The following is a 25,378-nucleotide window of genomic DNA, read 5'->3' as shown; positions in this document are numbered from 1 at the left end:
CTAAAAAAAATCAGCCTAATACAGAGTCTGAAACAAGGACACAAGCAGTACTCCCAGTCTTAGCATGGTTCCTCCCTTCCCTTTATTCGTGTCTCACTGGCGGGGGACTGCTGTCTGTGGAAACACTGGGGATTGTTTCCTGTCTATGAAAAGCACAATGTGTTGAATATAGTGTGATATGTTTGCCATGCAGTAATTTAGACTTAGATATGTAAGAGATGTGGTATTACCTAAAATTGTGTTTGTTTGGGTTTTTTTAATTGCAATTTTACAGAACCCTGATAATTTTATATTGTAAGTGTATATTAAGATATTCCTTCAGAATAACAAGCTTCATATGTGGTCCAACTGCAGCTTCAGAAACAGACCAGTGATCATTGTAATAAACATGGATTACTGAGAAATGGCTTCTTGCTCTTGCTTGACTACAGTTCTTTTAATACAGTCTTAGGTAACTTGCTTAGATTTTGTATTTCTAAATTATTTTTCAGCCAAAATGAGATGAGTTCTTCAGTTTTACATGTTACCATTGAGAAACAAGGAGCTCTGAGGATCTGTATTTCTGGGGTATTATTACTATATATACATATCAATGATCTGAGGCTACAATAGCAGACAAATTGATATAGAAGTTAAGGTGCAATTATTAAAATATTTGTGAGTGTATCCAAAGAATAGCACATAAAAAGCAGAACTGTGTTCACATTCAGAAAGAACATTACATTGCAGTGTGGATTTCTGAAAAGTGTGAGAAAATGATATATGTACCCAGACATTTCAATGAAAAGATAGAAAATTTTAGAAAACTCTTTCTTGTGTCTTGTAAAACACAGCTTGTATATTATGTTAAGCCTCATCTTTACAGACAATAATAAGAGTTTTATTTATGGTTGTTGTGGTTTAAGCCAGCAGGCAACTAAACACCATATAGCCTTTCATTCACTCTCTTTCAGTCTTCCAGGGAAGAGAATTTGGGGGGAAAAAAAAAAAAAAAGGAAAAAAAAAAAAAAAAGTAGAACTCATATAAAATACTTACTAAGACAAAAAAGAAAGGGAAAAATAACAGTAATTAGAATTATATAAATATATATTTTTTCAAAACAAGTGATGCACAAAACAGGCACTCTGAAGAAAAACAGCTCTCTCCTAATGAAACCAGGACAGCGCCAAAAAGCAACAGGAACAAAACCTTCTGGAGTACAATTATGATGTTAATATCTATTATTTCCACCAATACACACACGTGAATTATTCTGTACTTTCAAGTTCAAATTTGCTATTTGAAAGATCTCTACATAATCAAAGTACCTGTTTCAAACATAATTAAGAACTATTTCATCTTAAGAAACATGAGGAATGCTTTGGATGACATGTGACAGGTCAAAGATAGCTCACGTTTCTTACTATTGGGCAAGCAAGAAAATTAGAACAGAAATCATAATGCACAGCTGTACTTCCTTTTCAGTGTTAACGTGAATCCTGAAATAATTACACTGAATCTCACAGAGAATAGACATATTATCATTTGGGTCAGCAGCTATATTCCTACTTTTCATTCTGAATGTCACAGTGTTTATAAACTGCTCTTCCTCACATGAAAATGTGGTGTAATGCACTTATTTGGAAATCAATGAGGAATTGTGGAGGGTTAGACTCTGAGTGTGTTAGCCTTAGAATTTCTACTTTTGTGTTAGCAGGTAGAGACTTCTGACACTTAAAAGAAGAAATTATTACATCTAATGTGCACAAGTGTGAATTTGCTAATAAGCAGAGTTGACATCCAACCTAGATGTTTTGTCAGTCAAAACAGTAAAAGTAAAAACCCATGGGAGATCTGATTATATATATGTTCACAGAATGGTGGGTGTGTTTCCAAAAAAAACATGATTATAAAGGTAACTTTTGGAAAGAAAAGTTGCTTTAGACAGATGTTTCTACTGCCTAACAGAAAGCAAGCAGATTTGAGAGTGTAACTGTGAGCGGATCCTCACTTTGTGATTTGGTTTAGAATTAATTCTGTTTTTCTCCCTGCATTCATCTAGTCACAGCAGGTGGACTAGCTGATTTCCTTTGTTTAGTTCATAACTGAAAACCTAATTATTATTTTTTTTTGTCCTTCTGGAATATTTTGCTGCAGTGAAGCCTGAACTAGTTAACAATAACACTTAAAGAGGAGGGTGGAATACCACTGTTTAAATTCTATAAATACATGCTGGCTTTATATATATATATATATATATATATATATATATATATATATATATATATATATATATATCTTAAATGCAGGTAGAATAGGAAGTGCTGTGCTACTGTTATGTCCATCGAACAAGTATTATTGAAAATTTCTTTGATGTGTCCACAGTAAGATGCCATGGCACTATTTTCCCAATGTATGAAACAGGTGTTAAAATTACCTTTTACTTTTCTGAAAAAAGTCTTTAATGTGCAACTGCAGTTTACAGTGACTCCTATTGAAAATGAATCAAATCCTTCCAGGGAGGACAAAGGAGTTGAAGGAGTTGTTCTTGATGTGGAAGGGCGTGCAGAGCTGTGTTTTGAGCAACTTCATAATAACATAGCCTAATGTAGATTTAACATGCTACAAATGGCATTTTGTTTCTAATGTTCCTTACAGTTCCTAGATCGGCGCATCTCTGGTTTCTGTTCTGTTATACAAGTAGTCAGTTTTCAGTAATTTGTTTTTGAAACAGCTATCATGTTACACAATGTGATATATATCAGATGTGAGCATTTTATCTACTTTCAGCAGGCTGATCTGGAAGTATCCATCCCAACCACCAGGTATGACTTGCCTTATCTAATCATAACTGTATGAAAACTAACATCCCTCAATGCATGAAATAATCCCTAAGAATACTCCAGGCATGGTATGTACAAGTGCTTCAAAAGCATTGTGAATGAGGAATAAAATTGCAATTTGCCAAGGCAAAATGGAAGTGCCAGAATCAAATCATTATAGTAATGGGTGGCAATAGCATACAAATATAGGTTCAAAAATAGTTTATCAGAACAGTCCATGGAACTTTGCATGTATAGACATACAGCATAGTGTGGCTTAATTTTTATTCCAAGACAGAGAATCAAAGATACATGCAAAAATAAAGAAAATATTATCCACCAAAAATAAAATGTTAAAGAAAAAGGAAGGATAAAAATAGGATAAAAATGCTTCCTTTGTGAAGAAGTGAAGAAGCCTTTCAGCTTTTTTTTTTTTTTTTTTTTTTTTTTTAATTGCAGGAGATATTTATGTATTTTAATAAAATAGAATTATTTGTGTAGATAATAGTTTAACTGTACAAATTTGTCACTTTTAAATTGCAGCTATAAGGAATATTCCAGACTTAGTGGATATTAACAATTTTGTTAGCTTGTTTCCTACTCAGTTGTACATCTCCCTCAGAAACTTGTATTTAATAATGTGATGAAGAATCACATATGGTGTCTATAACTACAATAACATGTGATATTACAAGAATCTTAAACTGCACCTAATTCTGATTATTTTGAATTGAGTAAAATAATAATAACTGATATTAGGAAAAAAAAAAAAAAGAGCAGAATTAAGACAGTATTTTGTGGATTTTTTCAGCATGCTGGCCAACAACCCAGTCTACTCTGAACTTGTTTCCTTCTGGGCTTTCAGAACAGATTAACAAATATGCTCACCACAGGGTACAGGTTAACAAATCTACTTACTACAGGTCATCAGTTTTTTTATATATGCACACATGGGTAAAGATTAGAGCAGGAGGAACTTCTTAAACAGCACATGAAGATTTAATAGAAACTAAGTGCTTTTAGCACTCCACAAATCAGCTCTAATTTTAGGACAGAAATCTGAAGGAAAAAAAAAAAATCAATGGTTACTTTTAGAATTTAGTATCTTAAAAATAAAGCATGACTGCTGGCCAAACGGACAATAACTAAATGTTTTTCAAAGAACAATACAAATTCTAAAATTCTTTGCTAAGCTTTCACTGTATTTTCATACTATCTTGGTTTTACTATATCTCACTCTCACTGTCTCAAATTCCTAAATAATTATCTTTTTTTTTTTTTTAATAAATAAATAAATAATCCACAGCCATCCAATCAACAACAATTACAAAATGGAAATTCAGCAAATTTAAAACTTTAATGGAGACTTATAAAGATCTATCGAGGTTGGTCAGAAAATCTTCATTCTTCATTGTTAGCTCAGCATAATGATAATATACCAAGTACAAACAAACTTTGCCTGTTTTCTGACTGTGTATCAAAAGAAAGCAAAAATGTACCTGCTTAATGTTCAGCAACAATCCAAAACCCCAAATAAGTACGAAATTTTATGGTCACAAGAGAAGTGTCCTACAAAGTATTTTCTGGAATATTTCTGTTCTACACAAATATTTACTATCCTGTCAAATTTATAGTACTGTAAAAAAAAAAAAAAAAAAAAAAAATCTATGTAACTCACATTTTTATATTGTTCATATGATTTATGGTTTCTTTGATACATATTTTCTTGTTGAAATTAATTCTGCTTCTCAAACCCTTGCATTCCTTGTCTTTCTATTCTATTTTGGAAATTGTATGTATGTATAAATGAAACCACACTAACTTTAAAATGAAATCACTATTATAAAATCAGTGATATTTCAATGTTATCATCAAATGGAGCAAATTTCCTAACTATTTGCTATTATGGAATAATAAGCTAGGAATACTTTTAGGCAGGTAAACAGCTGGCATTATATGTTTGGCTACTTCTTTTTATGTCTACTGAGTAGTTTTACAGTACTGTTACTACAGTGAGAATGAACTCTGGTTTTAAGACCAACGAACAAATAAACAAAAACAAAACAGAACAAAACAAGCAGAAAAACAGCAAAAATAAAATGAACTGGGATAGAGTCATATCTTATTTTTTTTAATGGTAAACTCCTCTAAACTTATTCAGAGGACTTAAGTGCAAAGCATGCTAGGAAAAAAAAAAAAATCAAAACCTATTTTCCTTCTCGTTGTGTTTAGTTTCAGTAGGTAAACACCATACATTCATTTGTTAAATCTACCCCCAACCATCAGTGGGACAGGGGAGAGAACCAGAAAAAAAATACAGCAAAAAAAAGTAGAACTTGTGCACTGAGATAAAAAATGGTTTACTAGCACATAAAAGGAAGAGGGAAAAAAAGATATAGTAAAGATAATAGTATATATATATACCATTGATATATGTATATATATATATATATAACAATGATATTTATGATATGGTAATATCATGATGATAGTATGATATAACGATAATAACATATGCAATATATATATATACATATTTATATTACAATATATTTTTTTATGTTCCTTTTCTTATCAATATATATTTATACATATTTATATTACTAAATCGACTGATACCCAGCCAGTCCCTGAGTAGTGGTTGCCTGCCCAGCCATTTCCCCACTATTTTTCAATGTTTTATTTGCATGATGCCATATAGGATGAAATATCCCTTTGGCCAGTTTTGGTCAGCTGTACTGATTTTGTCTTATCGCAGTCCCTTGTGCTTCCATCTGAAACTGGGAAACTTCAGAAACTGCTTAGAAAAAGTGAGATAATGGTGACAGAATTTGCCATCAGCAGAAAATTTTTTCCTTCAGACATTTCTGATCTTTCCTCCTTTCTGACTGACTGGCTGTGCTGCACTCTCAATTGTCATTTTCTATAATCAACACTCCAAAAAACAGTATTTTTTTCTTCACATTTTAGACTAAATGTATCTCTCACAATTAATTTAAATACTTCTCTCCCGACTGGAGTGATTGTAACATTTTCCCTATAATTTATCAACATGGACGAGGCATGTACCTACACAACTATAAGTACTGTCCCCTTATATGAAAGCTATAAAGTGGTCAATCTAAAAGCTTGTCCATCAAACAAGAAGTGTATATGCTGAAAACTCCATCTTCTTCATTATTTATAGCAATGAATTGTTGTTTTTGTTGTTCATCTTAGAGAGAGATTTTTAAAGTGTTATTTGGTAACATTTTATCCACCATACAAGACAGACTACTTCATGGTTCTGAGATGATTTCCTTAATATATTAATCTCACCAGCATAACCCTCTAGACAGTCTTTGTGATGGTGCATCCAAATACCTTGGCATCTTCAGAAAATGAGAGCCAAATTATTCCACCTGTTCTAAGAAATTTTCATAATTGCCTCTAAATTTTCACCAAACATTTTTCATTCTCAAGAAAATGGGAAGAGCTGCTCACATTTATTTGCCAACAGAAAGTCCAGGTGTTTTGGAATAGTGTAGAAAGGCTGTATATTTTATTCCTCTTAATCTGTCTTTTCCACAAGCTATGGACATTTTCAATCATTTACTAATTATGACTGTATGTAGTCATATACAACTTGTGCATTTTCAGGAGACAGAATATCTGTATACATACCCATTCTTAAGTTTCCTAGCTCCAGTACAGGTACACATTCCTGATCTAAATAGATATAATTATTCAGCATATGTTTTAGCATTTATGACGTCTCAAGTGAAAATATTTTGCACCAAATATTTCAAAAGTTATATTAGGCAAAATTATGCCTTTTTTCTTTCAGAGAAAAGACTCATTGTTCTCTAAGTTAGATTCAGATTTCTACCTGAAGTGCTGTAATATAGAACAACTAAAATGGACTCATTGTTTGCTTGTTTTATATAATAATGTCCAGTTATGGAATATTTGGTCTTCTTTTATCATAATTCATGTTTTCTTCTTCCAGAAATTTTTACATTTTGAAGCACTTTATGTATCTATTCCCTCTAAACTGCTTGGAATACTGTGTCTACAATAAATAGTTTCAAAATTACTTAAAAACTTAGTCTCAGATTTTAATAACTTCCCATAGGAGCGTACACTATGAACTCTATTATTCCACCTGAGATGTTTTGTGTTACTTCTGATTCCTCATTATTTTCTGCAGCCTGGTGACCAGAACTGTGTACATCTTTCCACAGTTTTGATTTTGAAACATGCTCACATGTAGCACAAGTATTCATATGAGTTTTGTTACAGGATCACAAAACTAGGAATTTAGACAACACTGGAAATGAGAAAATACAAGATGTGATCAGAACATGAAATGCTAATAAGCTGAAAGACTGGTAAGAAAAAGTCTTGTTTTACCATTGTAGCTCTTTCTAACTTAACTCAATTTCTGTGTTTGCTTTCAGAGGTTATTGACATTTTGTCATGTTCTTACCCTTGGGAAATTACAGTGAAGGAGTAATTTTGCTGGATCTATCCAGTGATCTGAGATCTAAGATGTTCATTGGATCTATCCCTTTATATGAAGGATTTTGTGAATCCCTTTTGGAGGAGAGAAGAAATGGGTCATATGATTAATCCCTGTGCTCGTGGGGCTTGTTCACACCCTTTCCCTCTGTCCTTTTATCTTCCACTTCTGCTATTTTTTGTTGTATGGCATTGATGTACATCTGATGTTCTTTCTGAAAATCTGCATTATTTTGGATAAACCAACCAAATTTTTCTATCTAAATCATAACAGAAAATCACAAGCAAATGAAGGCTGCTTATGAAGTGCAAGGCAGAAAAATCTGCCAAATAACAAAGGTGTGTGGCTAATAATTGAGTGACAGAATGCTTAAGAAAAAAAATTAAAGGAACAATTTACAATAAAAAAAAATGCACTGTCCCTCAGAACTGTTCACCTCTCCTCCTTTTCAGAATGCATTTACTTACTGATCTAACCTTAGTAGGTATGTTGAATTTTTATGAAACTTTTCAGTGTTGGTAATATGGTTAGTAAACCTCATATACTGTTCTTTCACACAGTAGAGCATGAGAAGTCTCCATGATGTCCATGTAGGTTGTATTTCTTCCCTGATTCTTGTCATCTCATCTCATCTCATTGTCATCTACTCAAATAAGTTAATCAAATTTCTTGAGCCAGCTCTCCTTTTCATGAATTCATCTTATAAGTTTGCCTGGCTTCTGCCTCTTTTTATGAAAAAGACCCAGGACAAAAATATATTTTAAAAAAAGAGAAAACAAAACAAAGTAAATAGAAAACTACAGAAGAAATAGAAAGGCTTAGGTACATTTATTTTAACAGAACCCATAGCCCTGTACTGAAGGGGCAGGAGCCCCTTAACTGCTAGACTGTGCTGGCAAATTCATCTTCAGCTAGTTAGTAGGATAGAGGAATGTTCTTGAGCACTATCTAACTTTTAAATTTCAGCCTGCAGCCATTCCCAGCATATCAGTAAGCATGCATTTCTCTCAACATCTTACCTAATATTGTGAGAAATCTCACGTGAAGTGTTTGTATACAAATCATATTCAAGTTGAATTTAAATTTTTAGTTTTTTCCCACTCTAGTTTGGGACCCTTATTCTCTCTCATCCAGTTTTCATGAATACCTGTAGTTCTAGTGTTTGCTACCAGTTAAGTATGAGATTTTACAAGTAGCATCTTTCAAAAAAATTCCATGTGTATTTATATAAACGTTATACACAATGGATATGTAACTATAACTGTACATATTGCAAATATAGTATTAATTCATCTTCTAATGCATATTTTACTACAATTCCAACATAACTTTCTTCACTTTATTTTCTTACATGAGTGCTGCTCTGAAGTAATGCCTCCTATGTTATGTTGGTCCATAACATCAGAGGCAGGCATTGGTGGTATGGTAGAAGAGATTGAGTCCTCCCACCAATATTCTGTGACATTTTGTTGCTGTGTGACAGATGGCAGCAGAGGGGTAGTCTGACAAAATGTCGTTTGACATGGAAGTGCACAAAACCACGACAATATGAAGCAAAGGTGTGTCACTGAATTCCTCCAAGTTGAAAAAATGGCACCCATTGTCACTCAGTGATGCTTGCTGAACATTCATGGAGACAAAACAGTGGCTGTGAACACAGTGAGACTGTGGATGATGTGCTTCAGCAGTGGCTGCAGAAACAGAGGGTCACCTCTGCTACTGCAGATTTTTATGAGCACAGCATGCAGGCTCTGGTTCATAGCTGGTGAAAATTCGTAGCTAATGGTGGTGAGTATGTTGTAAAATAGCGTTTTGTGGTGGAGAATTTTCTCTATCAAACAGTGCTGTTGTGTTCTTTGTATCTGTTGTAGTTTCCATGGAAATAAATCCGAGGCATTACTTTTGGAGCAAACTATGTAAGGTCCTTCTTCATGAATGTATATCTTCTCAGTAGCTGACTTGATCTTCCAATCTAAAGCGTTCATATGCCTGTTTAAGCACGAATTTGAATTAAAGCAATGATTTTCTTTCTGCTCCTTTCAGTATGTAAGCATCTCAAATGCATTAACACCTTTAGCTTCACAGAACACTTGTGAATTTAGACTGTAGGTTTTTATAGAAGAAAACTGTGAAAAGCCTATACTAAAATGATTATGTTTTCATACATCTTGAGTGCTCTGCTTGTAAAAGCAGCTCTCAAGGACCTGCTTTTTCAGCTACTTGACCAATTCACTTAGTTCAATAGCAGCATGTGTGTACAGCACCCATGGAATTCAGACCAGGATGTCTCTGAACTGCTTCAGAGAGATCACACAGTGAGTAGTTTTTTCCTTTCTGAACCCCATCTGCTAGTGACACAAGCCTCTAAATTCAGCTCTGCGGACTATGGCTCAGTATTTCCTAGTCAACATATACTTTCCAAGACTCAGAGCACTAGATGCACGTTTGAAAAGGTGTCATCTCCAGAATTATAGTATTTCTCTATGTAAATTTGTCTGCTGTTTCCTGGCAGCACTTCAGCTCCAGTTCTCTGGTTTCCTTCTCATAAATCCTGACTTATGACACTAGGCTATTGAGCACAACAAAGTGCTAGTGTATTTATGAAGGCTTTAGACAAAGTTCTGAAGAGGAATGATTGTTAGTTTTGGAAATGAAGGAAGTTACAGGTAAAATTGAAACATATAATTTCAATAAATCCCAGGAGATCTAATGCCAAATACACTTCTTAACATATATTCAGTTTCCTCTTCTTTGCTGTGATCAGTACAAAATCTTACAATATTTAAGGCATCATACATGATGACCAGTATTACCTGTACGTCAGCTTGTTTAAATCTGAAACTTCCCCAAAATCCCGATTCTTTTCAAAAGTTTTAAATACAGGAATAAAACGTTATACAGACAGGAATCAGAAAACTTCCTCCATCCTGATTCCTTTACTCAGATTCTTCAGACCAACAGTTATGGGCATACTAAATGAGAATTTTTAGCTACACAAGATAAGATTCACAAATTTCATACCTGGGTATTTCGACTGCTAACTTAAACTGACAACTGGAAATCACAGCTCCATAAAGAGCAAAATTAAAACTTCCTACTGCTTACTCATTGCTCCTTTTTAGATCTGCTCTCTTCCTTGAGTTGAACCTATAGTAAAAAGCACAGTGCCTTCAGTCAATAGGATGAAAGAAGCACCTCTAAGTACAACTTAATAAGCCCACAGGGAGTCACCTTGTTCTAGCCAATCTGTCAAATTCTGGTGTTTGCCTGAGAGTACAATATTCCCCAGACTGTAACTGCCTAGGGTAGACCTGAAAAATGGGATCTCTATCCCCTCCTGTAATAAAACATAGTTATCAAAGAACTTAAGAGTGTTGGCATGGTTCTGTTTTAAAATTTGAATATATTTTAGAATGTAGTTATGAATGCCATCTGAAAAAGGGTTTTTCTCTTCTGTATTTAATCCTCTATTGCTCCAAGGGTTTCTCATTTCTCCTGATATCCTCATGCATACACAATTCACAGTAAAAAGAAGAAATTCTTATTAAGTAGAAACTAATGTCTCAGATGCTCTTGCAATAGTTGAGCAAACCTCTGTTCCCAACTGTCTCTGAAGAAACTTCTTAAAGTTTTTATAGACTTAAATCATTCTTTTACCAGTAAATCACCAGGAATTACCATAAACTAAATAAGGCCCAATATGACATAATAAGTTTCAAGTCAGAGCTCCAAAAATAGATGTTTTCTTAAACAAAATAAAAAATACTGAATTACTTTTCTACCAATAGCCTTTATTTAAATAAACTACTTAGTGATTTTACTTGAGATTTAAAGAAGATACAAATCTATATAGCTTGAAGCTTATGTGCTCGTGTAGAAAATTCCCGTCCTATGAACTATGAAGGCACAAATGACAAGACATAATGGGAAATGTCTGGTAAACTAGCTAAATATATGTCTAAATACAGAGAGGGTTGATGTTTTGTCATGCAATGTACTTACATTTTTCACTAAAAGAGTATATTATTTTGTTCCATTCCTTTTCAGCTGTTGCTGTGTCTTAGCCCATCTACTTTTTTATAAGCTCTTTCTTCCTTTAGTTTCTTTCTTCTATCTTCGATGGTCAGATGGCAAAACCTGAGATCCTGTGTGGTGAATTCACTACTGATATTGAAGCGGTCATGAAATGAAACGAAAATGATTGATCAGTGTGTTAAGAAACATTGATCCTTAATATTATCAAAAATTGACATAATTTGCTTATAATTAATGGTTTAAAATGTTCTGCCTTGATCCAAATTGTTTTGGAAGTGTAATGAATCATATATTTTATGGAGACCGATAACCTACACTTCTCTCAGTCTTAATCCCACTGAGGAAATCTGAACTTTCCACTGACAGCCAGCCCATCTTATGAGTACTTACAAAATTGATTTCTTAGAATTCTCAGTTTCTGCATATAATAATTGTTACTTTAGAATTCCATGCTTTTCACATTTCTTTATTATTTGGTGATATAAATAACAGTTAAATAGAGATTCTTTCCACTCTTTTTTTTAATTTTTATTTTTTAATTTCAAAAGCCAATTAACATTATGTTGAAGATCAAGAGTCCTTCACATAGCTCTTCCTTGGATGAAACTTCATATACAGGTGCAAGTTGTACCAAGGTCAGAATACAATATAAAAAAGACATTGAGTATTTTTTTGCAAAAAATGCTGACAGTCATTAAAGAAAAATTGGTGTGGATTCTTTCAGTCAGATAGTTTTCTGTCATGTCAGCAGCAACAAGTTCCTGTGTCAGTGTCCTGAGGAACTGAAGACAGATGTCGTTTCAAGTCTATATCTTGGGCTAAATACTTTACTATCTCTCTAGTCATTAGTTCCTATATACAGAAATACTGAAATGCAATGCAAATGCTATCAACCAGTTTTAGTCCTCTTTGCTAGTCAAATTTTCCCTTAGCAGACTGTATGAACTATATTAACAAAAGGTGCTGTATTCCTTTTTGAACCTTCAGAGTCTCAAAAGCTGTATATGTAGATATTATGCATTCAGTTTTCTTACTGCTTTTCATTTTAGCAGCATGCTCATGCTGCATAGGGCTTTTTAAAAGGTTTGTGTTTGCTACCTCCAAACATTTTGGCCAGCTGCAGTATCTAGCTTCTATTTATGTCCAGTTCTTATTTGGCTGCCTCAACTGAATCATATTAGATTTAGTTATTGTGCAGTGGGGAAAAAAGAGTTCTGAGATTAGCACATTTTACATGTGTCATTCACTTGACATGAAAAGTTAAATATTTCTTCTCCACTTAGAATTATTTCCCCTTTTTTTTTAATATTCACAGTTAATACCCTTATTACAAAACATTACAACAGTTTGTATTGTCTGTCAGCACACGTTAGAGGCTTTTTTGGATGCAGGTCATTTAATTGTCATAGTCCGAATCGTTGCCTGATTTCATGTGCATTCAGTGTTACCAGTACTATGCAAATGACTTCAGGAATGCAGATTATAGTGGTCAGCTTTCAAAATCATTTGAGACAGCTCACCTTCTGAAATTATATGCAAAATATATCCAAACATTCAGAAGCCTTAAAAACATTTAATTCAAATTCTTGAAATGGTTATGAATTTGCTATCATTAGAAACTGGAGAGTTGTCATTAGAGCAATTTTTCAACACTGGAAAATGCTACCCCTATTTTCTACAAATGAATAGTTACATACAGTTGTATACAATTGTAGAGAAATTTACAGTAGTGCCAGAAATTGGGATTTTAACTCCTGTCACAGTATCTTTATGTCACTCTTCTAATAGGGCATGTAAAAACTGAATTTGTATTTTACACCTAACTATGTATTCAACATTACACTCACACCTAGAATAAGTACAGTGCCTGAGCTCATGCAAGGCCATATGTGTTCTGGAGGTATTGCATTTGGAAGGATTTGAAATTTCCTTCACATAAGATGGGTTGATCACGTTGTTATTGTTATTTCATTCCAAATCTGACTGACCTGACAGCCAAGTCAATTCACATATTTTTCAAAGTGCGAGGAAACATTGCACTCCATCTCCCTGTATTCATAGCGTGTTGTTTGACCAGAATATCTGCAAAGATCAGAAGAGAGAAAGAATCGCACTTCAGTATTTACTGAGATTTCTTTTTGTTTTCACTTTGCTCTTGAGAGGAACAAATTCAGAAATGCCCATGAAATGCAATAATACCACAATCTGTCTCCAGTGTTGATTTACAGTGACACAGGTTGTAATAGTATTATCAGGTCCAGGGGCTGCTGCGCAGTAAAGTAGAACTAGGCATGAACCCAGTCAGACTCAAGTGGAATTTCCCTGAATTGAAAAGACCTGCAGAAATCTCTTTACATTACAAGAACTCAAAAAAATCAGACTAAATATGTTTCCACATTTTCCCAATCAAATTCTGCTGTGGATATATAGCAGCCAAAGTCAAACTACTTCTGCAAATAGGAGAATGCATTCAAACATGTGCCAAAAGAAAATTTTGATTTGGTTTGTGGTTTGTAGTTTTCTTTCAGCTAAACGATAGAATTATTTACCTATAAATATCTATTTTTCAAGGTCGGTCTGACATGCTCTGGAATATTATTTAATTACAGCAATAAATTTTGAATGTGGACAGCCAAATGCATGTACCCCAAAGTAATGACTGAAGCATATTTTTATTGAACTTGGACCTCTTTTTTTTCATCTATTCAATAATTAAATTGTTAATTTTTCTCCTTACTTCCACACAATCAGTTCTTTGGAAATATAAGACATTCTTTAAAGACATATGACTTTAAAGGCAACCCTATGATGGTTGAAAAAGGGCAAAAGATAAGGAGAAAATGTTATTTTTCTGCCAATTTGTCTGTAGTTCATGCAATAATCTAAACTATTTATGTAATTCTTTAGAGATCCTTAACTGCTATGCATTATACAAAAGCAAACAAAAAGGTAGTTCTCCCAAGACCACTTTTAATCTACTTCTAAGATGAAAAAGTACTACATGAATAATAATAAATCAATCAGCAGTTTCATTCAACTTAGCTACTGCAGCAATTATTTATCCGTGGCCATAAAAAATATTTTTTTCATTCTTAAGTGTCTTAACAGCGTCAGTAAGCACAGTCATATTTTTTACCAGGAAAGAACTTGTATATGGAAAATTTAACAACTGATATGAGCATCCTCCACCCAGAAGTCTCACCAGAAATGTTTTTTTTTAAAGTTGACAACTTTAGATTACTTTCCCCAGAGTTCTGAGTCATTGCATAAGGGTTTCATGAACAGAGGACCACGTGCAATAATCTTCTTTGGGGAGCACTACACAAGGCAACTGTTGTCTGCCTTGCAATGACAAGGACTACATTAATACCAGACACACCATTCAATTCTGATCTTCGGTGCACCTTAAAATGTGGTCCTTGGTCTGCTAGGGTTGACAGAGTGCAGGCCTGTAGAAATAGTGGTGATTCAAATGTAGTACTAGATTTTTCAACTTATTCCTTTTCAAGCTAAGTAAAGGTAATCTTTGTACATAACACACATTAACCTGGAAATACAGTGTACTCCTTACAAAATTTAAATTACTCTTCTATGGCTGTATAAGATAACATTATATGTAGTTATATGTCTCAATCTTGCAACATCTTGAATTTAAAGACCTAAGACCACAATTTTGGAGTAAAGTCTGGTAAAAGTATTTTACTGTATCAGAAAGTCTAGTTAGATTTTGACTTTCTTTCCTCTCTCTTGCTATTTTTCTCTGTATGATGTTGCAGTGTGTATAGTCTGTAACAATATATATACACAAACATTTTTCATCTTGAATCACAAATTAAATGAAATTACATTGGGCCTAATAAACTTTGTCATCTAAATAGCAGCTTCATTAGATTTCACTATAAACATTTTATTATTTAGAATTTACTGTAATGCTGACTACTGTTTATTTAATTCCAGTAAAAAATCTCCACACATTATTATGTGCAGGCTGAACCTTACAATTGTATTACATCAAGATCTGAATATGCATAGCTAAGATTTGTAAACTGTTTTGCACTTCCTAAGGGGTAGCCACAGCACAGAAGTAAAATCACCAAAATGAGCACATGCAAAATCCTTGTAAGTGAAAAGAAAATGAACAGTAAATACAGTGACAAATAAGATAACCAGGGATTAATAAAACATATCCCCAACATCCTCCAATAATCAGAGATGCATTTCATAAATACTACTAATAAAATTTATTAACAAACATTAGAATATGGCCAAAGTTCCAGTCTAGGACTAGTACCTGTTGAAGTAGACATAATGCAAATGGAGGTATAAGATGGGTGTTACAATCTATCTCACTCAAGACATAACATTAAATACTAAAAGTCTGTACAGCAGCTGAATGCATCAGAAAAGTATTTTCGGAGGCTTGGGAACTATTAATGCCACTGTATAAGTTAAGTATTTGGGCTTCATCCGGAATATTCAATGAAGTTCTAGCTGTCCTCACTCAAGAAAAAGAGTTCAGATTGCAAAAACATAAAGTTTCTTAGCATGAACATGAAAATGAGAAAGGTTGCCTTTATGGACTGTACTGAAAAAGCATGACTTGTTTATTTGGCCAAAATGAATGCTGGGATGCAAAGAGGAATATGATTGATTTATTTTACATAATAAAGGAATGGTGTAGGAAGATGAGGTAGGATGGTGTCAGAATGGAGAGAGAATCAGCAGGGAGGCAGAAGAACTACATAAAGGAAGGACATACTGAAACAAGAAAAAAAAATGGATATAAATTGGACAGAAATAAATTCAGGTTTAAAATTAGAAGGAGGACTGACAGAGTGATGGAGACAGAGGGACCACATCTACTTTTCAGACAGCCTTAACCAGGATGGCTCCATGTTATCAGGGAGCACAAGTTAAAGCCCAGAGCTTTCCCATAGCTGTCCCACACTTCACATTGGTTCAGAGTTTCAGAGCAATGAGATCTGATGAAAGAACAGATCAGACCTGGGAAAATGTCGCCTTCAATCCCCAGCATTACACTATAGAACTTTCAGAAATTAACATGGTCTTGTTGGAGGATCTGTTCAGCTCTCAATCTCTACGCTCAAATTCCAATGGTATTCAAAACAGTTGACATGAGAGAATGATTTCTGGCTCAGAAAGCAAGTCACAGAACCCATGTGTCTGGTTTTTTCTGTTAACTGATCTTCATAAAATACATTGCAGTGTGGTTGCTCCTAAACCCTCAAATTTGGCAGGGAATAGATTTTTTATAGAGACAATCACCATGGTATCTCAGCTCTTTCTATACTGGGAAATTTCAACACTTGGCTTGATTAAACCAGACTTATAACAGATTTTCAGAACAACGTCTATATCTTACCATAATGATTTTTACTGTGTAAAAATGCATACACAAATTAACAGTATTACAATAATATAGTTTGTAACATTCCAGTGACACTTTCTCTGCTGCTGGAATTGAAAGAAATGACCCAGAAAAGACCGTCAAATGTATATTCCAGAACATTAATCATAACGTTAAATACAAACTCAGAAGAAAATGTAGTCAGAGATTTCCATTTGCTTTTTTTTTTTTTTTTTTCTTGTTAAGGTTGAATGAAAATAGTCTATAGTCAAAACTTGTTCCCAGTACAAAGCAAAACCCAATGGAGATAAATCTGAACTGAAGAAAATAATCTCAACAACTACGCTAAATATGTTAGTTGTGCTCCTTAATCTTGAAGAAAAGGTCATCAGCTAAATTTTGCTCTGTTCATAGAATAGCTGCAGGATGACTCAGAATAAACTGGAAAAAGCTAAAGCAGCACATGTAGTAGATCTGAGTACTATGTGTACAGAACTGCATATACAGATATATTTGCACTGCGCAACACAAATATGTACGGTGCAACCTCTTCTTGAACGCTACAGCATCAAATGGCCCTGAAGGTACAGACAAACATCAGGTAACAATGGAGCAACAGGGCTGATGTAAGAGCAGGGACCAGTACTTCTCTGTGTGCGCACTGCATTCCATGCTGAGAAAATCGTTTGAATCTTGTGAAATGATTTATTTCCTTCCTCTGGTGGTCCTGATGATGCCAGGCTTTATAGACAGTGATATGAAAATAATTCAAAATGCATACCATAACCCCTCAAAAGCCCATATCATATTATTCATATGTATAGACTTTCCTAATGAAACAGTCTTTCTTTACAAGACATAGACCAGGTGTTAATTTCTTGGAAGTTTCGTGGAGTCCCCATAAGTTTAGATCAGGAAGAAAAAAAAAATCAGAATGAAATCCAGCCAATCTCTTAATTATTTTTGCACATTTCCCCAGGAAAGGGATTAATTAGCATCTTCACAGCAAAGAGAGCTATTCATGCAAGTCTTTGTCTCAGTAAACATCTGGCCTAATTTGAAAAATATTTTACTGAAAGGTCAGCTACAGGAGCATTATGTAAACCTCTATTTCACACAATATGATGCTTCTGCAGAAAGTAGGCCATATTCTTAAACAATTTTCTTTCATCATTGTTACAGTGGAGTAGTACTTTACTGCATAAATAGCCTGTGTCTGCATGCCATTTGTGTTGGGTTTTTTTTTTCTTACTTTTGTGAAGGCAAACTATGTTTTGTCTCCAAGTCATAGTTTTTTATTGAATACTGTTTTCCAGAAACTGCGGTATGGTTTGCATAGTAGTTGAGAATTCTGCCCTGCTGTGATGGTAAAAACTGGAAAAATTATTACCTGCATTGCTCATGCATTAAGTTTCCTTCTTCCACTTCCAAGGCCATTGCGAATCATCACTACAGAAGCTAAATAAGTTCTTGATATTATGTAAAGGCATAACCAAAACATCGTGAAGAAGATGACTGCTGCACTGATGGAGGACAAAAAGTTATACAATTTAAAAAGAATAAAATGGTTACAAAAGGAGATATAGGAATTGAAAAAAATGATCTGTAATTATTACAAGAAAAGAAAAATCTGTTCAAAACTTCTGCTTTGCTGACATGTGCAATAAATGTCTTTAGAGAAAAGAAAATAACACAACTGGTTATTTAAAGTGAAATCAAAACTTTCAGAGATGAAGTTTATAATGTAATGTTGTAATTCATCATGAAATAAATCTCAGCAGAGTGTTACAGAACATCAGTGAAAGATAAAAACAGGAGATAAGATTAAGGGCAGGGTATGAAAAGCCCTCCCACCTCAACACAACATTGCATCTCTCTTTATCTTTTTATAAAGCTTTTCAGTATGCAAAGATGAGTGTAGTCAGGGAAAGCAGTATGCCAGTTACAGAACTGCTACAAGCAAAATGAAGTGTGGGCACTCTGCCGATTTGATGGAAAGATATTCTTCACCAAGTATTCAAAAAACAAAGAAAAGCAGAAAACTAAAATGCATTGTGAGTCAATTCTGAGCCACAATTCATTGTGGCTATTCAACATACTAAATATACATGAAAGTGGATGAAGTATCTCTGTAACCTCACGTGCAAAGCCCTGATCAAGTGGCAGGAGAACATCTTTCCAGCTAGGAAGACGAAATATGATCAGGGATCTCTCTCTCTCATCTTGAAAGCAACATATTCCAAGAGACGTAAAATTAATCCTATCCTTTTCAAAGAGGAAGCTTTCTATTGAACTATTTGTATTGATTTTGCACTGAACAAATGTAAAAAATTGTCTTTAAAAAAATGGAGGGTCACCTTAATTATATTCTACAAATATCATTTGTTTCTGACTCACCCAGAGACAGAGAGTACTTCATGAAAAGTTCTGATTTTTTAAATTCAGTAACACTTCCTCACACAACTTCCTCTTTTCTAAATTTCTTAAGAGAATCTGCTTGCCAGTGAGTTATTGGGCAAAAGAGAAAATACCTTCCTTCTACCTAATGCACCTATTATTCAGAAAACATGCCTACTATATTATGAAAAATTTCATTTGATCTGTTTTTTATTGTTTTGTTTTTCTAATTCCAAAAAGTAATTTAGTTTTTTTTTTTTTTTCTTGTTGGACTAGCTGAAAATGTCAACAGTTTATAACCTTTTGCTATAGACCTATTTCTTTAAACTGAAAAGCTCATTCAGTTGTACCTGATCCTGAAAGTTTAAAATGGCCAGAAAAATTAAATGGAAACAGCTTTCAGTAAAGAAAGTAATTCTATCAAGGTTAATCCTTTGTGAAAACATTTTACAGGGTTTTTGGTTGTTCAGTTCTTTTTGGAGAGGTTAGAAATGAATGGAAGAAAATCTGACAGAGCAAGAGCACGAATTAAACCTTCTCCTTTATTCCCTCCTCATTGTTTCAGTCAGTTAATCTTTCTGTATACAAATGTAGCGGTCAAATTCAAATATAAGCCCTTTTTTCCTGCTATTTAAAGCAAACAATCACATTTCGTAATTGTTCCTTCTAGCACTGAGAAGTCAGGGCCCAATAGATTTGCACAAATGGACAAGATTACATGGGATTTAAAGATCTGTGAAAACTGATGTGAAAAAGCTCATGTTTTCTTCTTTTCCAAGTTACGCTCTCTTTTCCAAGCCAGAGTTGTAGATGTTTATGGATATTCTTGCACCAGTGTGGATTTAGCATGAAAGTGTTACAGCAAAGTAGGAATCATTTGAAAAGTTATAGTATGTCAGCTATCTTTCTCCAGCTACAAGAAGTAGTTTTTGTTATTATCTTCTTGTTGACAGAATCTGGTGATCGAGTAATAAAATGGTAGTGGAAATGCAATAGAAAAGTGAGAAGTAGTACACAGAGGAAAAAATAGGATTATTGATGAATGCTGAAGACTCCAACTTAGCTATTATCACCGTGAAAAACTCAGAGAACTACTGTGTGCAGTTCTCTCAAAATGTCAAGAATATATTCAAGCAGCTCTGCTAGTTGCTGGATTTGGGGGTCTTTCGCAAGATAACTGAGGACAATCTGCAAGAAATAAATATGTCAACATTTAAATTCAGTTTCCATATTGGAATATCTCATAAGGTTTACTTCAAATAATTGCATTAAAAAAAAAAAAAAAAAAAAAAAAAAAAAAAAAAGTGTACCAGAAGAACAACACAATACAAAAATAGAGTTTTTTATGCATAAAAGAAAAATAAATCAATATCATCTGGGAAACAGAATAAGATATTTTTACAGGCAAATATGTAAAATTACTATCAACACAGAAAGGAAAGATTATTTCTAGTATTTTGTAACAGAATAATGAGGAAACACACTAGGAAATTATCAGGAAGTATATGAACATGAAATGAAAATGAAATAAAATGAAATGCAACTGTAGAATTAATGACTGCAAGATATCATGAATATTTAAAATACAGGGAAGGTTGCAGGTAAGTGAAATATATTTGTGAGATGTATTTCTGCCTCTAGGTATTACATGTGGTTGGCTATCAACGTCAGTTGGAGAACTTATGTTGTGCAAACAATATTCAGTAGTTCTTCCAACTATCATGCATTTTAGCAGCATGAACCACATTGTCTTCAAATTCTAAGCTTCCATCTCAGCCCAGATAACTGTGAGAGCAATTGCTACCCACCAGTAGATAAGACTAGCCACATACGATTTGATGATGTCATATGACTTGAATTTGGTAGATGAGAGGACAGCTGTAGATGTTGTCTACCTTGACTTCAGAAATACCTTTAAAAGTATCTCACAGAGACACTGATGAACTGGATGAAGAGTGAGGTGGACTGAAAACTAGTTGGATGACTGGGCTCAACAGGTGAAGATCAGTAGTACAAAGACCAGTTGGAGCCCAAAAATTATTGATGTTCCCTGCGGTGCTGGAAAGAAATAATTCCAGGAAGCATAATATGCTAGGAGTCATCCATCTAAAAAGCAGCTTTGTGAATAAAGATGTGAGGGTACTGTGGATGAGAAGTGGACCTGAGCCATCCATGTGTCGTTGGAGCAAAGAGGGCCAACAAAGAGGTTAATTTCAAATGTGCTTTTACACTTGCAATTCTCTGGACATGCAGGCAAAGCATTCAGATGTAGTTATGATCTTCCAGTCCAGCAGAATTACTTAGTCTTCCTGGTACTGTCTTTCAAGACATTTGAAGTCCTTTACCATGGTGCTCTCTCTGTGCTTTCCCAAACATATCAGAAACAAACCCGTATGATTAGCCTATAGAATATGTCATTTTTAAGTCAAAATATGTGCAAATAGGTAATTATACATATGAACATAACCTGACACAAATAAGTCATTTTTTTGCTTGTGCTGGAAGCTATGTAACTGTGCATGAAAAAAAGACTTGTTCCAATGTGTGATTATGCTCTCTTTTCTAAAGGAACATAATGGGAACGGGGAGCAGGATGGAAGTGTGGACAACAAGAAAACAACAGTGGTTTTTTGTTTGTTTGTTTTTCCCCAAATAAATACTCAGTGTCATGATTTCATCTTCCAGATGATTATTTTAATTCTCATGTAAAAGAATAACTCAACAGGATCCTCATTTTTCACTTATTAAAAATAATCAATTATTCATACAAAGGAGTGCTGCCATGAGGAGACATCAGTATCTGGAGCATCCTAAATTGTGAAAAACACAGAAATAAATCCCGTCAGCTTGCAGAGGGGAATTCTGCTCATCCGTTTAGGAAGAGGTAGGATTTTGTCATCATCACCACAGGATTTAAACATCTCCACCATTCCACTCCTTTTTGCCAAGATGTAATTATTCAGTGAGTTCACTAATGCTTCTGAAGCTTCATGTCCTCTTCTACGCTCACAAATCTCTCCCTCTGTGATTTAGCAACATGACTACTACAGATTATGAGGTGTCCATTAAGCAGAGGTTGACAACTACAAATGTCTGGCTAGCAAGACATTTTCTGTGCTATTTTAAGCAGTAGGATTTGAAAACATACAGAATCCATGTGCTTGTGGAGAACTTTATGCAGGAAGCTCTCCAGACAGATTTTTAAAATAATGCACAGAGTGAGAACTTGTTGGCTGTTTGTCATAAGTCACACGTTGCTAATGCTGACCTCAAAGGGTTCAGGCAATAGCAGTGTCTAGTTAAAGCTGGCAGATTGGAGGTACATCTTCCCAGTCACCAGAAAGGTCAACATAAGTCTTTATATACAGAAACAGATATGCTCCAGAGGCGAAGGTTTGGTGGGTAACCATACACATGTGAGAAGGCCACACCTCAAGTATTCTGTCTAGTTTTGGGCCCCTCACTACAAGAAAGACATTGAGGCACTGGAATGTGTCCAGAGAAGGGCAACAAAGCTGGTGAGGGGTCTGGAGCACAAGTCTTATGGTGAGGGGCCAGGGTTGTTCAGTCTGGAGAAAAGAAGGCTCAAGGGAGACCTTATCACTCTCTACGATGACTTGAATGGAGGTTGTGGTGAGGTGGACATCAGCCTCTTCTCCCAAGTAATAGGATGAGAGGTAATAGCCTTAAGTTGGGCCAGGGGAGGTTCAGGTTGAATATTAGAAGCAATATTCTCAGAAAGAGTGGTGAGGCAGTGACACAGGCTGCCCAGGGAGATGCTGCAGTCACTGTCCCTGGAGGCGTTCAAGACGTGTGTAGACATGGTACTAAGTAAGGGTTAAGGTACTAAGGTTAGTGGGCATAGTGGGGATGGACTGAGGGTTGGAATAGATGATCTTACCGGTCTTTTCCAACCTTAATGATTCTGTGACTCTATGCAGTTAATAGGACAGTGTGAAGGGAGCTTGCTGGGAGGTTTGGACACTGCCAGCACCCACAGATGTCACTGACCCAGTGGCAGGCAAGCAGGACTGGGAGGTGACAAGTCATGGCCAAAGTCCATTCAGGAAACTCAATGAATAACTAGGAACAGGACTAGGGGCCCATACCCCAGTACCAGTGCTCAGGCAGGCACCAGAAGCTTGGGACTGGGCAAACGAAACCCTCAGTCAAAGAGTGTAGGGACATCCAAGTGCCCCTACTTCTATTGTCCTTGGGCTCCTACGTCTGTAAGCAAGGTGAACACTTATGCACCTACACAGTCATGTGCAAAATATTTGTCATTCAAACCCAACTGAGAGCCCCAGGAACTGAAAATGGAAAGTACTGGCCTGTAAAAATAATAGCATGCTGCCCTTTGCAAGCTTAGCTCGCTGTAACAAGTGTTGTTTTTCACATTTTCCAATGAAACTATATGACATAACCAAATTGATTTACAAAAGCTTTTAAAATTGAGATCTGTTGAATTCAAAAAACTGTTCATTTTGTAGTACTCTTGCAAAGCAGAGGTTGTGTGCACCCTTAGTAGGACAACAAGCAATTGATCAAAACAGTGGTACTTCTATAATGTGAACTGTTGGCAGCAGCATGCACAAAGCACTAAGCAGGGACAGGTGCCTGAGCCTTAAGGAAAATTCAACAGTAATGCTTCTGTTCTGTTTTGCATTCACAGAATATATGAAATTACCACACTAACTAGCTGCAGTGTTAGCATGGTTGAGATAGTGATACTGTCTCCAGTTTATAACTCTTACCTATCTAGTCTATCCTAGGAACCTGTGTCAATATCCACCTCCTTTCCCATTTCTCTCACTGCTTTTGTCTGTTTCCAGTACCAGTTATTTCATTTTCCTACAGCAGTGTTCAATAGTTTTCCTAAAAGGACTAAGATATCCTGACATTCTACTGGCATCTGGAGGTGTCACGACTGTGTGACATTAAATAGTGCTGTGGAGGGTGTGTTCACAACCCAGCTCTAGAAGACTGACACTTGCCACCAAGTCCTGCCAGGGTTATTTATCTTATTGTGCCTAGTGCTCATTGTTTTCCTTGTGAATCAGGACACATACAAAAACACATATGGAAAACTTTACATTCTTTTCTAGTCAGTGCAAAGTATTCTCTTTCAATCTAAGTGATGAGAATAATCTTACCTAAGTCAATTTTGGTCTCTTAAAATAATCAAAACCTCTTTAAACAACAATAAGCTTGCTTGAAATTACAGAATCAGAATCACAGAATCACAGAATCACCAAGGTTGGAAAAGACCTACAAGATCATCCATTTATCTGTTTGCTAATAGAATTTGCTGATAGTGACTGCCTGTTCATAGATTCTATTATTTTCTTCCTATAATGTCTAATAAAATTTACATCTGCAATATATCAGTAGGCACAAGATAAAGTTTCTTTATAAAAAGAATATGTACCAGAACAAAAAGTCAGGATGCTAACTTTGCAACCTAACAGCTAAGTTAGAGCAGCATTTTACTTTAATTTCATACAGTTTCTCCATTGGCACACAAGCAAATAAAACTTCTCAGGCGTGAAGGCAACAGTAACAATGCAGAAAAACTTATTTAACCAAAAGATGTGGGTTTAAAAGAAAAAAATAAAATCTATTTAAGTTTGATTTATAACCAGAGTTGTTCTTTATCACCTTCTTTCTACTGTTTCTTTCTAAATCTTATCACATATAAATAAAAAGCAGACAACATAATTTTCAGGCCTAACGATAGACTAACAAACAGTAAATACTGAACTTTTTCAGAACCATTCAGCAAGCAGTTTCCAGTACCACTCCAGAAACTAGACTTCTTTCTTTAAATGTCAATTTCCATTAATTTTACACATCTCAGTTCCTTGTTTTCCAAACAGCATCCTGTAGTATTATTCTAAGCTAACAAAAGAACATGCTTTAATGATGAAGAAAAACCCTGACCTATAAAATTTCTGAGATTATAGCAACAGTACTAAGTATCATTGGTGCTTTCAAAACCCTGTGACTTTGAAACTATTCGAGTAAGTAGATCAGTTTGGTGTTGTATTAGAAGATCCGGTAACACAGTGGGGAAAAAAAAACAAACACTGAAAAAGACATGCCAGACCATGTGATACTTTCGTATCAGTTTGGAATCCAAGCACTAGCTGCCTTCTGCTCCAATTTTGATGCTGTTGTGTTATCAATAGTAGCATTATTTCAGAGAAATAGTACCATCCACATTAAATCTACCACACACAACAAGCCTACATTTACAAATTACTGTAATCTATATA

This window comes from Phasianus colchicus, chromosome 1 (assembly GCF_987193195.1).
Source record: "Phasianus colchicus chromosome 1, bPhaCol1.hap1.1, whole genome shotgun sequence".
NCBI lineage: Eukaryota > Metazoa > Chordata > Aves > Galliformes > Phasianidae > Phasianus > Phasianus colchicus.
This window is presented reverse-complemented; position numbering follows the sequence as displayed.